Here is a 16,542-nt window from a genome sequence, read left to right on the forward strand (position 1 = left end):
CAAAATAGCAAAGTATGCAGCCACTACCCCAGTGGTTATCGCTGATCAGTATCTAAGCAATCTCCAGGGCTGTGTGCAGTCATTGAGAAAGCACTTTTTACCTGGACTGTAATGCTGAGCTGTGCATAACAGATTACTCTGGGGTTTTACGGTCCTAAATCTTACTGAGACTAGTGATTAAAAAAACACATGCTTGTTGTTTGCTTACCATTACAGGCCACAGGATTCATTGGCAAAAGTCGTATTTCTCCACTCCACTATGGTCTGTTCGATCATTTTGAAATTCCTGCAGTAGAGTGAGTGCAGCCCACTCAGGTATGATCCTTGACACTAAATCTTTTGACGTATCACACGCACCAACCTGCAACAAGACAGGGAAACTTTACTCCAAGGACCACTGTAAGCATTAACAATGCTTCTATTTCTTCCCCTCATAGTTCAAGGAAGAAAATACTACTTAATCTCCATCTCCACATATTATGAACCTTTTACCCAGACAATCAATAGCAGAAAAAAAACTTAACTATACTGTGGCAAGCTGCAACATGAATGTAACTTGATTGAAATACTTAATGATAGATGGAACTATCTGAGAAGAAGGCTGAAGACTGATGAGAGGTATCATCTTTATGCTAACTGATCCCAATGCTTTTCAAGCAAGGCCTGTGTGACAGCAAAGGATACTCTGCTAAAAACAGGAGAAGAATGTTTTACTAACTTTTACAGCATTCTTGATAATGAAAGCCCTCAGTTTTCCAGTAAGTTTTATTACACACAAGATCAAATATCAGCAATTAAAAAAAACACCCCAAGAAGAAAAACTTGAATAAAGCAATGTACAATTCAAAACAGCGTAAAAGATTGTTTGGTATTTTGGATCACAGATCAGCGAATATGACAATATGGCAGGAAAATCAGCTAAAAAAAAAAAACCCTTCCCTCCCTGCACCTTGCAGCTTTGGATAAAGGCTTATCTACTGCTGGTGTGGAAATGAAGAGGTTCTGCCCACTAGGTTTGCTTGTTTCAGAGCATGAGAAGGGCAGAAAGGCACATTCCTAGGATGTCGTGAACAGAAAATTTTATCTCCAGGTAGGCAGATGATCAGAAGACATGGTCAGGTTATCATCCTTGAATTTAGCGCACCCGTTCTCTGGTAGGGGAATCCATATCATACATAACAGCTCTTGGCTTTGTCTTCCTCTCTTCCTACTTTATCATCTTCACATGCATTATGGGAACAACTGTTTAGATGTGACAAGATACCAAAGAATACCTCAATACCTCAGCGAAGTGCCAGGCACCGGTAGGAGGCATGGTTGTTCACTATTCATTTCTGGAATCCACTACACACTCACCAGGAACAGGAACCAAGAAGGGGAGTAAATGGTTATACAGCAGTGTTGAAACAATGACCCAGAGAAGAAGAGGCCCAGAGCAGGAAATTGGAATTAAGATGTCAGTGGGAAACCTGATACAAGTTAAATAGCTCTGCTGGGAAGGGAACAAATCAACACTTACTTTGTTGTTCACCCCAAAGCTCTGTTACTAGAGACCCACTTTTGAAACTGAAAGGCAAGTGAAACTGCCAAATAATCTGGCACAAAATCAGAGTGGATGCAAATTACTTTATTGCAAAAAGAATTCAAATAAACCTATTGTAATTTTCTGTTAAATTTTTGCTAGGATATACAAACTACTTTAATCACCACTCAAAACAGGCACTCCATTCTGTCACAGGGGGTTAAATGTCCTGTTCATACCTAAGCCCTGAGACACTTGTGATCAAATCCCGTTACCTTTTGGCCAGGATTTAGCCCCACCTAGCCATGGCCAATGGGCATCAGTGTTTATAAAAGTTAGGTGGAAAACAGAGATGATTCTTAAGAAAAAGGTCAAGATCCTGACAAAGCCTTCTGGCAGCCTTAGAGATAGATGAGAGAGAGGAAAAAACAATAAGACATCTCACAGTGTTAATCTGAAAAGGCAGATACAAATCTGCTGTGTCTATGCATGTATAAAAGCAGAAAAAAAAAAAACCAAAATGACTCTGTTTAACCTCTGTTACATGTTCAATATGGAATGCCCAAATCAGATGCTTCTTTACTTTCACCTTATTATGTATCCAATATTAAGGATGAGTCCCTGGTAATCAGCAGAGAGATGCCTCATGTTCCTTTGAAATGGACCAGTGCTGTCTGGAGAGCAATACTGGGCAGCAGTTTACTGGTATTCAGTTGGGAAAATGAGGAGGATGCCCAAGTAGTTAGGGTGTCCCAGAAATTTCATAATGCCTTTTAGAAAAATATACCATGACAGTTTTTAAAATCATCGCAGAAACAACATTCTTCAGAGATTTTAGAAAAGGAGCTAAAGGACCTAGAATTGTTGTTTTCACTGTTTATGAAAGGGGTTAACTGTAGTAATTCATATGTGCAATGTATCTAGTTAGCTTTTAGAGGATTAAATTAAGGACTATGCCAAATTCACAAAGTTTCACTGATTTTTTAAAAATTATTTTATTTTGTAAAGATGTGCCTCAAAACATAATTTTCACCAGAGCCCCTGATAAACAGTTATATGCAAGATTCACTTTAGTTGCAGAGGGATCAAGCTGCTGCTCTCCCAGAAGTGTTCTCAAGATCAGGTCCTGAGGATAGTATACTTGCTATCATATACAGACTTTATAAACAAAGATAACAAGTGAGATAAATACTTTACATCAAAAGGGGGGGGGGGGGGGGAAGATTCTGTCTATATTGGTAACTGAAGCCCCTCAGAGGCACAGAGACCAGTCTGCTGATAAGCAGCAAGTTTCCGGAAATAAAGTGATACGCAGACTAAGTACTTTGAGCCATTTTTTGATCTGCAAGACAAACCTCTCTGCATTCAACACTAACCACAGGCGCCTATTTCCCTAGCAACAGCTTGCAGACCATTTTCATTTTGACTGAAGAACATTTAACCAGTTACTTTATGAGCACTGCACCTTGCTGCTATAACAGCAGTTGCTTTTCACACCTACCAAATTGTTATTTGCGTAGTATTGAGCTGGTGGATCAATACTGCACCTGCAGCACAGGTCTGCTTTATTGTGGATTTTCTAAAAAGTATCTAAACTTTATCAAGCTAAAACTGTTAAAAGGTGGAAAAAAAACCCCTACGGTATTAAAAAAAGGTCGTCTTTTTGCTCTTTAGTAACACCTCTGTCTACTACTATTTTCAAGATTTTTCCTTTGTTTTAGGTTTGGAGTATTAGAGCATAAAGAAAAGAAGGACATGACAATAGTTCTTGATTAATTTTAGGGAGACTTCATTAGCTTCAAGAAGCAACAAATTTCACATAACAGAAACTCCAGAACGGAAGGATGGATTATTTTTGTATTATGAAATCCCAGATTTATTATACTTCACCAAATGTTAACACTTGTTTAGAGTAAAGACTTCCAAAATTGTTTGATTCTTCCCAGTTTTATTCAAGACATCTGTTCACTGACCATTCACCAGCGTATTAAACTGTGGAAATCCAGATTTCACTGCGGTTATGGAAATTATAGAGCAGTTAGCAAAACATCACTTGCGTTTGACTCTTTTTTTCTTTTTCAAAAAGCAGCCCCCTTCACTTTTTTCTTTTGATCCAGTTATGAGATATACTTTGTATTCTGACCAGTAGCTTCATTTTTTAAACATCAGTAGAAAATATTAATGATAACAGCTTTGACTACTATTTTCAAAATTGTTCACACTATCCTTACTCAGACTTTCCGACTGTAGACTGTGGACTTTCTGACAGTGGACACCTCCACAAAACTCTGTAAAGAAACACTCCAATGCACCAAGGGTTTCTGGTTATCTACTTAGTTTACTTATTAACTAAAGTATTAAAACTATAAAGTTGCCACGAGTCTCAAGAGTTTACCCTGCTAGCAAGCATATACTGCTGGAAGTCTAACTTGAATGCTCATCCTGAATATCCACAATTGCAGAACTATCATAACTCAGTTCAGATTAATCACATTTACACTGAGAAGTGAAATATTTTACAGGAAATCTCTTGTGTCATTTTTGAACGACTTCACTAATAAATATTCTGAACTGAAATATGGACATTCACTTGAAATCTTTTTAGGCAAAATATAGTGGCATCATGTGTACCCAGTACAGGTTTGGAAGTATTTTATATCAAATCTGTAAAATACACATATCATTACAATAATTTTAACTGAACAAAAGTATTTTAAAATAAAAATGTAATTTGTATTATTAAAATACCATGCTATACTTCAACTGTATCTTAACAGGCAGATCCTTCAGACACCATTTTATAACGCTGCTAAAGTTATTTCTCCCTCAGCTACATATAGTCCATACTTAAGAACTCTCAATATTTTTCAGAAATGTTTGAAATATATTTCATATTATCTTGTTTTTAAATAAACAATCATTTATAAATCAAACTAAAACTACTACAAATACTAAGATGGTTCTTTCTACTTTACTGCCTGGCTAACACAGATCTTCTAAAAATCACTTCCATGTTATCCTAAATGATAGTATAAGGAAATATAAATTGAACTGATGCTTAGCTTAAAGTTTACTTTACTCAGAAGTGTCCAAGACTGTTGTAAAAACAATATAAAAGCTCAGGAACAAAGAAGAAAGTCAGAACAAAGCAAACAATATTAGATAAAACTGGCACTACTTCCTCTCCCATGCCACCTTAAAAATTACACTGAAAAACACAAGAAGAGTTGAGGGTGTATCGATTTCTCCCATAAAAGGGATTTTAAAATTCCTAAACTACAACATGAAGGACCATGCTGACTGTACCTGTTACAACTCACTGAACAGCCTTCAGTTCCCTTCTTCATTTTACCTCTTCCTGAATTTGAACTTGGCTACCACTGTCTTATAAACTCACAGGACATTATATCCTCCTCTGGATACACCTAGAAAACTGGATTTCTACACAAAGACTGGTTTCCAGTCTCTTAGGAGTAATATGTAATTAATGCAGGAACTACTTCCTGAACATGGGAAGTCTGAAGTAAGAATACACACATACAGAGCCAATCTTAAAAGTACTGCTAAGAAGGTCTCCAAGAGGTTCTGGTACAATCTTTCTTGCTCTGACAGGTCTAAAGGTTATGTAGCACCGCTGGAGTGGTTTTCAGTTTCAGTAATTAGGGTTTTTCTAGGGTACAAGAAGTTAATTAAGAACTTAGGAAAAAGTAGTTCATATTTAAACTATTTCACATCTAAAATTGCAACTTTTTTTAAGAAGCAAATGCAACAACAGAAACATCATTACTACAAGGCTGTTTCAAAGAATACATGGTTTCTGCTCTTGCAGCAGCAGCTCTCCAGCCTCAGTGGAAGCTGTTTGCCAAAACTCAGTGTGGGTCTATCTGAAGCTCTCTTTCTCTCAGCGCATTCATACTACCGTCTGGTTTACAAATGTACCTTGATACGGTTGGTAGTAACAGGGATTTACACCAAAAACAATCCTGAGTGAAAAGCACGACAGAGTTGAAACCCTATAGGATCAACCAAAGGTGAGTGAAAATGTTGCAAACTAATAATACAACAGTGGGCTTCAACTATTCACCCATAAGCAGATCAAATGGCATAATGAGATAAAAAAATTAAAAGTGACAGAAATTCAGAAGTTACAATCTAGGAAGTAACCATTCAAAACTGAGAAAAAGCAATATCCTTTAATGAAAATGTAATTAAAATATACAACTAAATTCCATATGATCCCTGAGTTTATGTTTTAATGTTGGGGGAGGAAATAATAAGTTTTTATGAACACTATACACCAACAAAATTCCAAATAATAATGGACTTAAGCCATAGCCCTAAGATCTGACCTGTGGGTACTTTAGGAAAGTAAAATCATAAAAGACAATTCATGATTCAAAGACTTCACATTCTTCATAGAAACACAGTTACACATAGGCAAAGTGCCCTACCAAAACCCATGGCATGAAGCACCTCAAGAGCAGATCTGGGAAGAGAACCGAGACTCAGTATGTCACTGGTCAAATCTTATCTGGTAGATGAGGGAGCTCCTGTGGAAGCACAGATCACACATTTAATTAGTGTCACAGCCATTTCCCTGCTTTTCAAAATTCTGATTACTTTTAACTTTCACTGGAGTTGTTCAGCACAGTTTAAGAGCAGGCCTGAAATCCAAATATTGCCAAAAACCCAAGAAAGTTGTTTCAACAGCCACATCCTCTGGTTAAAGCATAATAAATTCCAGAGGTATTTTTCTTGCCTGTAATCCCATCTTTCCATCCTGTGCACATAACAAATTCTCAAAACCTTCTGAAGCCCTTAGCCATTGTACGAGAAGGATGACAACTGTGGTTAAAGCAAAGAACTCAAAACCCATTTTCTAACTTTTGGCTCTCCCACAGGATTTCCTGCTGGCTGGCTGGCTCCGAATGTGTGGTATCCCTTTTTCTCTCCCAAAGAAACTGACCTAATACCATCATCCACCCACAAAAGGTGCCAGCAAAATAAATGAATACTCACAAAACATTTTAGGAATACAGTAGTCCTAAGCTTATAAGACAAATAATTTTGGACTATAACAATGCATTACAGTAAACATCTTCACTGGCACTTAAATCTCTTGTTGGACTTTAATCTCATACTTCCAGAAACTGATACAATCCCTGGAGGACAATGTCTGTTCAGCTGTGGCAGGAAGCACTATGATGTGCTTTAAATATCACATAAAATAATAATCAAGTTATTGTGTAATATTATTATATTTAAAAAATAAATATATAATTAAATAAGAATGCATGATGTTATGGATAGCAGAATGTCAGTCTTTCAACTCCCACTGACAGACATGACAGTTACAAAAACACCAGAGTGAATGAGTGCTGTAAATTAGGTTACAGAAAGGAGGAGGAATCTTTCATTTATGTTTTGATGATCTGAGAAATAATGCCAGCTTTTTCAGTAGCAAATGAAATCAGTATCTCTGAGCAATGGCAAGACAGAGCAGTGGATGAAATCATGACGTTCCTTTCACACAGTTGTAACACAACCACTACTTTTTTACATATGGTTCAAGCTGACACATGCATCATTACCATCACTTCCTTATTTCTAAAGTACAACTCACTACTCAAGCCAACAAACCCCAATATAACGGGGGAAGGGCCTATGAGTGAAGTGAGAGGTGTCACTACCACAGATGTATTCAAATACAGATATCTACTACAGCAAATGCATGTTTATTCATAAGTCACCACCCTCCCCCTCCCTACACACAGAGTGTAAATTAGTTTAATGAACAGAGATCTAGAGAGGAAACTTTTGCTGCTCATTTTAAACAACTAAACCCACAGGTCTTGGCTATGGCTCTGCAACAGGGGCTTCTCCAGTAATATTTGCTCAACGAGTTTCTCCTCCTCTTTCCCTCTCCCTCACCACCACTCGCTCCTATCTTGTCACCACACCACACCATTCTTTCATTATGTGCATGTCGCTGTTTCTAGGCCCACACGGAGCCAGATCAGCTCAAAAATAACCATTTGTGTCTCCTACTTTTTGTTTCTTTTTGCCTAAGAGGCAGACAGGGTCAGTGATTGTGGGCCGCACAGGTGGCACAGCTGAGAGCAGCCGGCTGTGGAGCAGAGGCAGAACAAGGAGGCAAGGGCAGGAATGAGCTCCTTAACCTGAAAATGCTGCTGCAGCCATCATGGGAAGAAACTGTGCTCCCACGTGTGCCCCAAGATGAGGGACAGCCCGGAGAGATACTAGCCAAGAGCCAGCAACAGAAAAGATCAACTTCTCAGGGGAAAATAGACTTCTCAATGCCTTTGCTAAACAAGTAGCCAGAGCAGTCTGTAATTCTCTATTTTAACACCTGACAAAAGCCATTAACAGTTTACTTATACCCAGTCCATAATCTCCAGGAAATATTCAAGAATTTAAAGAACAGGGACCGATAAATATATGCAAGCAGGGAAGACTCACCCCAGTCAGACTGGCTCAGGCCATCCCTGAAAACTGGAGCTGTGAATGAGGAGATCCAAGATGCTCTCCCAGACTAGGGAGGAGAGTCATAATTGCATCATTTTCTAGATGAGCAGTGTCAACAATTTAGGCTCTGAGTCAGTACTGAGCCAGTCAATGCCCTGCAGCGGTCCCTGGGGCACCATGCTATTAGAAGTGATGACTTTCACAACAGGCTGCCAAGCAGGATCCAAGCTGACTTATGCTTATTAAAAAAAAGAGAACTGCTACTTTATTTTTCAGTAAGAGCAAGAACATACTGCCAGTACTTTGGGCAACTTCCAGCAGCCAAATTACTGTTAATGTCCAGAATGCTTTCCACTTTTGTCCAGGGGCCTCCAAGATGAGTAAATAAAACCTCATGTATTCTTATTTCTACCAACATTTTGCAGAAAGAAAAAGCCAGAAAAGTCTCACTTGCTAGAATCACCCTACAAACACTATTCACATCTTTTGACTGCCAGGTTTACACTTCCACCACTAAATCACACTTCAAGTTTGCTGCCTAAAAAACCAGTAATTTCATGAGGGGAAAAAAACAGTGCTCTTTACTTCCAACTTACAACTGTTGCATGGCAAGATGTACACCAAAAGTCTCTGTATTCAAGTGCAGGAAAGGGGGAGGATTAATCGAAGGAGTTTCAAGATAAAAAGAACCATTTAAAAGGCTTAGCTCATGCTTTTAGTCAAAAGGGAGTTAAGAACACAAACTGAAAAAAAAAATTAATCATTTTGCGACCATTTTGCAGTTCATAATACATATTTTATGTATCTTACACACCTTCCCTAGGCAAATGTCAAAACCAAGTATTTTTGCTTTTGATTACCAGTCTAGAAAGACACACAAGTTCCCAATGAGAAAGAAAAAGCCACAAACATTTATGTGTGTGTAGAATGTTTCTGAAGTAACACACTCCCCAAAAATTTACAAATCCAAAAACCACTTTTACACTAACACTTCCCTCAGACATTTATGCTGGTTTTAAATTAAGTCATTTAACTGACTTTCACAAAGTTTTGCTATGAAATACTGTGATGCTTGAAAGAGAAAGTATCTTAAAGGCAAAAATTTAACAAATTAAACCACTGAAATACAATATAATGCACAATATGACAAATCCTGTATTCATATCTATCTCTGAGTCAGCACACTTCATCCAGGAGCTAACAGCCAAGTGTTTCAGGGTAAGGAAAAACATAAGCCATATGCCACCCTTCAGTGACCTAAACCATGCATAAAACAGGCACATCTACATTTTTAGCTACTCTATATATTAACACAGACATAAAAATGCTGTAACATTTATTTAAATCATAAAACATTGGTTTACAGCTAGACTTCTACTACTTCATCACCACATTAAGCCTAGGCATACAGACACTACAACAAGTCAGAAATGAGGAAGGGAAAGGACAAAATGTAAGTGAAAATGTCTGTATGTATTTTTGTTAAAAAAAAAAAAAATCTAATCAGCTCCTTAAAATGACTGTAAGTAGTAACCCGTTTGATGATACATGTATTCAGGCACATACATGTTGGACTATACCAATAATTTAATCACTGTCTCTGTTAAGTATACATATAAGCATATTCAAGCACAAAAAGCAGATAAGAAAAGTTTAAATACAAGCAAACAGTCAAAATTTAAGTTTCAAAACATTATAGCTGCTCCACAGTGTTTTTACAAAAAGACACAACGGCTTGAATATGTTCAGTGACAAGCACAGAAAAAGACTGTCTTTCACACAAACTCAGCTTTTGATGGAGTTTAAACAAAGTGTGTGTGTGTGTGAGACAGCAGATTTGCAAGAAAGGTCAAGTGATGTTCCAAAAAAATCAGTGGGGTAAAAGGAAAAAGCATCCCATTGGGAAACAAACTGTACACTGTTGGTAGCAGATATCAAGCACAAATTAAGAAAGCATTAGGAAAAGTTTTTTCTATTTAGACAATAGCTAGAGACAATGAACATAGAAACTAACATTCACTGAACTCTCCACCCAAAACACTGATTTATGAAATCCTGAATTCTTAGACAGGATGACGCACAAAAGTAGTAAAATAAAGTAAAACCAAAGCTGCAATCAAACATCCCAAGTACAAGGGATATTTTCCATGTACTATGAATACTAGATGTCTGCTTTATCAATATCACGGCGAAAAATAAATCTGTCCTGTGAACATAAAGCAAGGATTCAAGTCACCCACGATAAATAAATATTAAGATTTACAGAAAATTATATTCATGAGAACAAATATAATAATTAATACATCAATTCTTTTAAGTGTTGTTTGATTATAAATTTGCCCTAAAATATCCTCCCTTGGCTGAGATGAAGCCTGGAAGCTAGCACAAAAATGTGTTTAGAAACCTATCATTTAAACAAAAAGCAATACATAAAAGTCATAACTGTGACCAAAAAATGCTGAATTAAGTACCGCTACATGTGTGTGTAATTCTAATGTTTCTTCCTGCAGTTCATACTGTGAAGGCAGATTGTGGCACTGGAGTGGAGCCCTCCCCACTCCCAAGGAACTCTGATCACAGCCATGTGTGATCTCCCCAGAGTCGATACAGACTAGACCACAGGTCTGATCCTCCCACCTTACATACAGGGAGCAGCAACTTGGCCTGATGACTGCTCCTCCTCCAAGCACTTGAGTGACTTTCCCAGTTTGCCCTTCTTTTATGACCCTACAGAAACGATTAACAGGAGGTCAGTCTAAGGAATAGGGACAACTCAATGAATGACGCATCAAGGAACTCAGACTGCACGGTAAATCCAGCTCAAGAAATTCCAAATAAGAAACGGTATATTCTCATTCTGGCAGAAGTCAAACAAAAGAAAAGCCAGGAAGCTCATCAATAAAAGTAGATGTTTGTGTCAGTACTCCTACTTTGAAAAGGCTGTACCTCTAGCTCTTGTTCAGAAATTAGCCTCTTGCACAAACAAGCTATAGTAAAGTACAAAACCAAGGTAGCTGCACCAATACAAAACCATATGGCATATTCCAGAAGCATAGCATATAATCTTAGCCATATACTCCTTCATTTAGTATGCCCGAAATCTAAAATTCGTATTTGATTACAGGGAAATATATGTAAAAATGTAAGCCGTAGGCCCAAGGAAAGTGCTTAAATGTTTGCTGACTTCTCCATTAAGACAGGAAGGAAGTTATAAGAATGATTTAGCCTGCTGGCTCACAAGGTTAGTGCTTTATCAGAATACTAATGATAGCAGACATTTTTAGCGGACACTAAATCACAAAATTGTGTGTTAAACAAAGCTTTTAGCACTTGACCACAGAAAAACTCAACTTAGGCCAAAAATAGATCAAAATTCATAAGGCAAGTGAAAGATGAGCCTTACAGTTTCGAAATGCCTCTTTTTTTTTTTTTTTTGAACGACTCATAACCAAAAGCTATATCTGGCAATATTGCAAGGAAGGTGCTCCCCCCCAGGTTACTACCTTGTAAAAAAAGACCAAGCCTTTTTTTACAACAGAGAAAAGGGCAGGTGGGCAAAAATTGATAGAAAAGCATTAACAATAATGAATAGTTTATGGGAATACAGGCAAACATCCCATGCACCTTAGAACTACATAAAACTACATCTTGGGATCATTCTGACACAGGTATTATTTCCAATCAAAAGGCATACAACGCAGTTTCTGTTCTACAAAAGGTCTGTCCAAATTATCAAATTATCCAGATTTTAAAGATTTTTTTTTTAAAGGCTATCACGGTAAAGAAAACTGCCTAGTTACACAAATAAATTATTAGATCAATTAAAATGTGAGGATTAATAGCATGCAAAATTTCCCACAGTAACTGTCAATGTACAAACTCATAGCCTCTTGTAAAGGAAAGTAGAACAACCTGTCTCACATTTACCTTATGTAGGATAACATTATACACAGGTAATAACTAAGGCATTTTAGCTTGTTCCCTGGCAACATTTTATGCAGTCATCCTCTTAGGTTAGAATGCAGACCTGTTACCTGCCCAATTATTGTCTAAAAACTAGTGTGGCTGTAATTACCAAGTTGCTCCCCTGATGGAAGAATATATGCTTATGTTAGAAGATATACACACAGCCTGACTGCGTACACTTCTGGAGTGGGTGAGGAAACAATGCTACCATAAGCAGCTCTGCTCTGTAATCACAAATTCCTTATGACTATCACCGGACATATTCTGAAGTTCAGCTGGACATTACTAAAGCTCTTGAAACGTAACTTTTTTTGTTCAAGACATGGAACACAGTTAGGAAGGGCTGGTTGTATGGCATTGCACAGAGGGAGGAGTGGCCCTCAGCCTCCACTGCTGAACAAGACATCATTAAAGACCATCCACAATTACCTGGGCTGTTCCCTAGCAGAACAGGTGGTTAGTGCCTGTAAAAACCAGTTTTTCAGGTCTGAACTCAAATTGTGTGGTAAACCACGCAACAGACCACCCAAGGGTTTGCGACTGACCAGAGGGTCACACAGCAGCAGAGGGAATGGCAAGAGAATCGAAGTCTGCTTAGATCCTTCCCACAGAGCAAAGAAAAGCCTGTGCTGGGGGTGTCAAGTACAGGAACAGGGACATGGGAACCCTGGAGAGCATCAACCAAATCCCAAAGAACACTCCAAAGAAGGGAGATTCAGGGAACGGCATGCAGTATAGTTTATTTTGTACTGACCAGCAATCTCCAGCATCACCACAACTAGCTATGTGTCTTTGTGACTGTCAGCTATCTCATGCCTCCAAGAGTTAAGTGTTCCTAGCAGATGGGGCTCCAGAGGATGTTACTTTAACAGATGCAGAGAGTCAGCACTGATTTTAAGGCCCAGGGCAGTTGTTCCCAACGTCGAGGCTCAGTGAGTGAGCCCAGAGAGGCAGCACCCAGAACCCCAAGGTGCTTAAAGCAGTAACATATGGGGTGGACACAAATACAGCTAGCTTGTGTCTTGTAGAAAAGGCACAAATCATGGTGACAACACCACTAATTAGCATACAAGAAGAGAACTTATTAAAATTCAACCATGACACTGAAAAGAGGGATGGAGCTGTTCCCCATTTGGAATGTACATGCTTCCCCTGCCCACTGCTAGGCCACTGCTCTGAGAGCAGAGCTCAGGTCGCAGCAACTCATAAAAATATTTCTGGACAATTTGATCTTAAACACATTAGGTAGCTACATGCAAAAGTGCTTTTAAAACACACCGGGCTTCCAGAAGATGTACACTGCCTTCCCCCTTTTGGTATCTCCAGAGTCCCCATCTCAGTGTTATCACTAACCTAGCCTGACTCTGGATCGGGGCAAGTTTTTCCCAGGTCCACTATAGTATTATTATACAATATAATTAGGTCTCCTCTGCCTGCAACCTACAGTTATCCCATTTCTGTGAGTGCAGTGCCACAGTTAAAGATATCCTTTCTCCCCCTCTCCCTGCTTTTTTCCCCTTGGGAAAGCCCCTCTATTTCTAGTGAGAATGTTTTAATAGCATGTAATAACTGCAACACCTCACCCTCTTTCCAACTACTCCAACTAAACACTATGTTATTCAGCATAGCTTTCAGCACACTGAATACATTGCACTGGAGAAGTACTGCCTCACTCCTTGCCTTGGTTTAAATGAGAAAGCAAATTAACTGATTTCCAGCTTTCTGATTCCCAGATTTCCCATACTTTCTACAGCCAACACTCCTTTTTTTTTTTTTGGCAAGTGCTTCTTAAAACATTGGTTATCCATTTGTAAATGCACAAGCCCAAAGAATGATGCCTAGGATACTGATACACAGAACATGATGAGAAGCCATCCAGAAAGATAAAAAAAAACCAAACAAGCACAAGTATCTTTTAAGATTCTATAGCCTCCAGAAATGACACTTTAGTTAGTTTTTTTTATACATGTATATATATCATTATATATACATATACATATTTTTATTGGTAGCAGAGACAACTCCAAGAAAAGCCTAACCATCACTGATTAAGGATCCATATTTCAATGCAGTTCAAAACAAGTGCAGCAGAATGCATTTCTAAATACAACAGCCTGCATAAATGTAGGAAAAAAAGTAATTCAACATGCAAAACAAGTGTTTAACACTTCTCTGGTAAACAAGCTTAGCTACAACTACATCCAAATTCCCTCTGTAAACATGCTTGATAAACAGTTATGGAACACACAGCCAATATAAGAAAGAACAACTCTAATTCTTGCCTAAATCTGCCCAGAATCTTGAAAAAAACAAAATTTCCCCCTTTATTCTTCCAATATATTATTCATGAATTCCAATTTAATCTCCTTTATCTAGCAACACTGTTAATTTATTGGTCTGCACTTGACCAGAAACAATTAACACCCACATGCAGTTCTGCTCACACTGACAACCTGTGTCACTAAATCATGTTCTACAACTCTGCAAGTGAGCTCTGAACATGCAAGTAATCAACACATCAGCTTGCCGGGGAAAATAAAACTGCCTGTGTGGAATTTTGCCTATTGTGGCACTGTAAGAACTGCATCAAATTGTTTTTACAAAGTAACTATGCTGAGTTTTTTCCTGTTTCTTTGAAAACTGAACATGGTGTTTGTATTGTTATCAAATTAAATTTTCCCTTTCTCATGGCAACTCCTAGCTTTAACTACCTTCCAACAGCTATGAATTTTGTATTATTATGTTACATGCAATAACACTGCACTTTAAGTGAATCACAACATATGCCAACACAGCTGTCACTATAGTGTTGCAATGTATCTTCTGCCTTATTTTAAAAGTGCAGCATCCTGAGGAAAAAGGGAGTGAGGGGCTTGTAACTGTTATTGTATTACAGTTAGCAGACTGAAAATAAAAAGTAAAAACTACTAAATCCAAAACAGGATACTCCTCAGGAACCTGCAAAAAGCTATAGGTCATTTTTTAAAAGTACTACAGTGAAATATTTTCACATTCATTTCCTGCCGTACAAGTAAAGCAGAGGAGCACAGCTCTTTCTTAAGTACTGAAATTGGGCTAACAATTCAATTGGCAATACCTGAAATCCAAACACAGTCCAGGTCACTTTTCCGGCATGTCTGCAGAAGTATAGCTTACTACTGGGATAATTAGGAGCACAGTTTTACAGTACAGCCACCGCTGAAGGAGGGAACCGTTCCCACCTGTCTCTCCCGAAGTTCAGCAATGCGTTCTTGCCATTTCCCCTAGCCTGGCTGTTCTGTTCCTACAGAGGGGAGGAGAAAAAAAATATAAATAAAAATCAGACTTAAAAAATGCTTATCTTATTAAAAAAAAAAAATCTTTTTGCCCATTTAGTTCCATGAATCAGCTCACCAGCAAGTCAGATGAGCACCAGTGCTGACTTCAGGGAGGGGTGGGAGCACAGGGGCAGGAAGCGAGCAGCACTGCCCACTTTTAGTGACGGCTGCTCATTGAGACAGCTTAGCTACACCATAAAAATCACACCCTTCTTTGCATTTACTCATGCATTTATATTCAAAGTAATATAAGAATATTTCTAGAAAAAATAATATTTTACACAGCCATCATTAGTCATTTTTACATAACTAGTGAGCAGAAAGGAATTAAAGTTCCCAGGACATTCCCAAAAGCAGCTGTGCCCTCCTGTACATAATACACAAGCCCTTGCTGAAAAAAAATCATTAATGAACTACATGAATACTTCACAGCAGAGCAAAAATCGGGCCCCAAAAACCCAAATCTCAACCAGCTCACAAGATTGTGAAGCAACTGCCAGATTATGTCAATTCTAGAGGAAGAAAAAAGATTTTTCCAGTTAAAAGTCCATGGCCAGAGGGCTCACGAGGGAGGAGAGACCTTCCAGGCTCTTCTCACACCCAGCCAGACTCCATCAGAGCTCCAGCCTTACAACTGTCTGGACAGTCAAACCAAGGGGGCACACTCCTCCCCGCCTGCTTGTTGCTGATCACTGCCAAGCACAGAGATACGGTGCACCTCAGGATCACAGCTTTAGCCTACGAGATGTGCCTGCTCCTTTTCCTCCCTCGCGAGCAGAATTGCAGATGCTCCTCTGACCCAGTATGAGGGAAAAGGCTCACACACCCTGCAACACCTACCCTCCCTTCTGATGGCGGACTGAAATAAATCAGTCCAATAACCTGCAAGTTATAAATCCACAGAAATAGTCTTTGCCTCTATTTTTCTCCTGTCTTCTAATAAAATGCACAGGGCCTACATACACTAGTATATGTACTACACAGAGTAAGTAGGACTGTAAGAACTTGCACAATTAAAGTATCAGAATTGATTCATTGGCTTTATCTGTGATGAGAATTTTTAAAGCATTTTCACCTCAAAACCCAGTTCCTGATTAAGATGTACTAGTAATGACTACATACATTTCTCACGTCTCCTGTCATTTATTTTAGTTTATTCCAATAAATGTGTACCTCACAAATATATAAATGTTTGTTTCCCTGGTATTGAAACAACAGCCACCTTCACGGCAGCAGGCTGAAGTCGCCAGC

At 38.5% G+C, this 16,542-nt stretch overlaps 1 protein-coding gene across 6 annotated transcripts in view; it reads right to left on the reverse strand.

Moving 5' to 3' along the window:
- Positions 1-16,542, reverse strand: part of ADCY7 (adenylate cyclase 7) — a 68,072-nt gene that overhangs the window by 45,802 nt on the left and 5,728 nt on the right. For 2 of the 6 annotated variants that reach the window (XM_072871947.1, XM_072871942.1), the window contains exons 2-3: positions 15,072-15,257; positions 209-361 (exon numbers count right to left, since the gene is read on the reverse strand). The gene's annotated coding sequence lies outside the window, so the exon portion shown is untranslated. Of the gene's footprint in view, positions 1-208; positions 362-5,995; positions 6,073-8,002; positions 8,040-15,071; positions 15,258-16,542 lie in introns of those variants that run through there. The other 4 variants (XM_072871944.1, XM_072871943.1, XM_072871945.1 and 1 more) reach the window with 4 other exon arrangements.

Source organism: Ciconia boyciana, chromosome 9 (genome assembly GCF_034638445.1).
Source record: "Ciconia boyciana chromosome 9, ASM3463844v1, whole genome shotgun sequence".
NCBI classification, from domain to species: Eukaryota; Metazoa; Chordata; class Aves; order Ciconiiformes; family Ciconiidae; genus Ciconia; species Ciconia boyciana.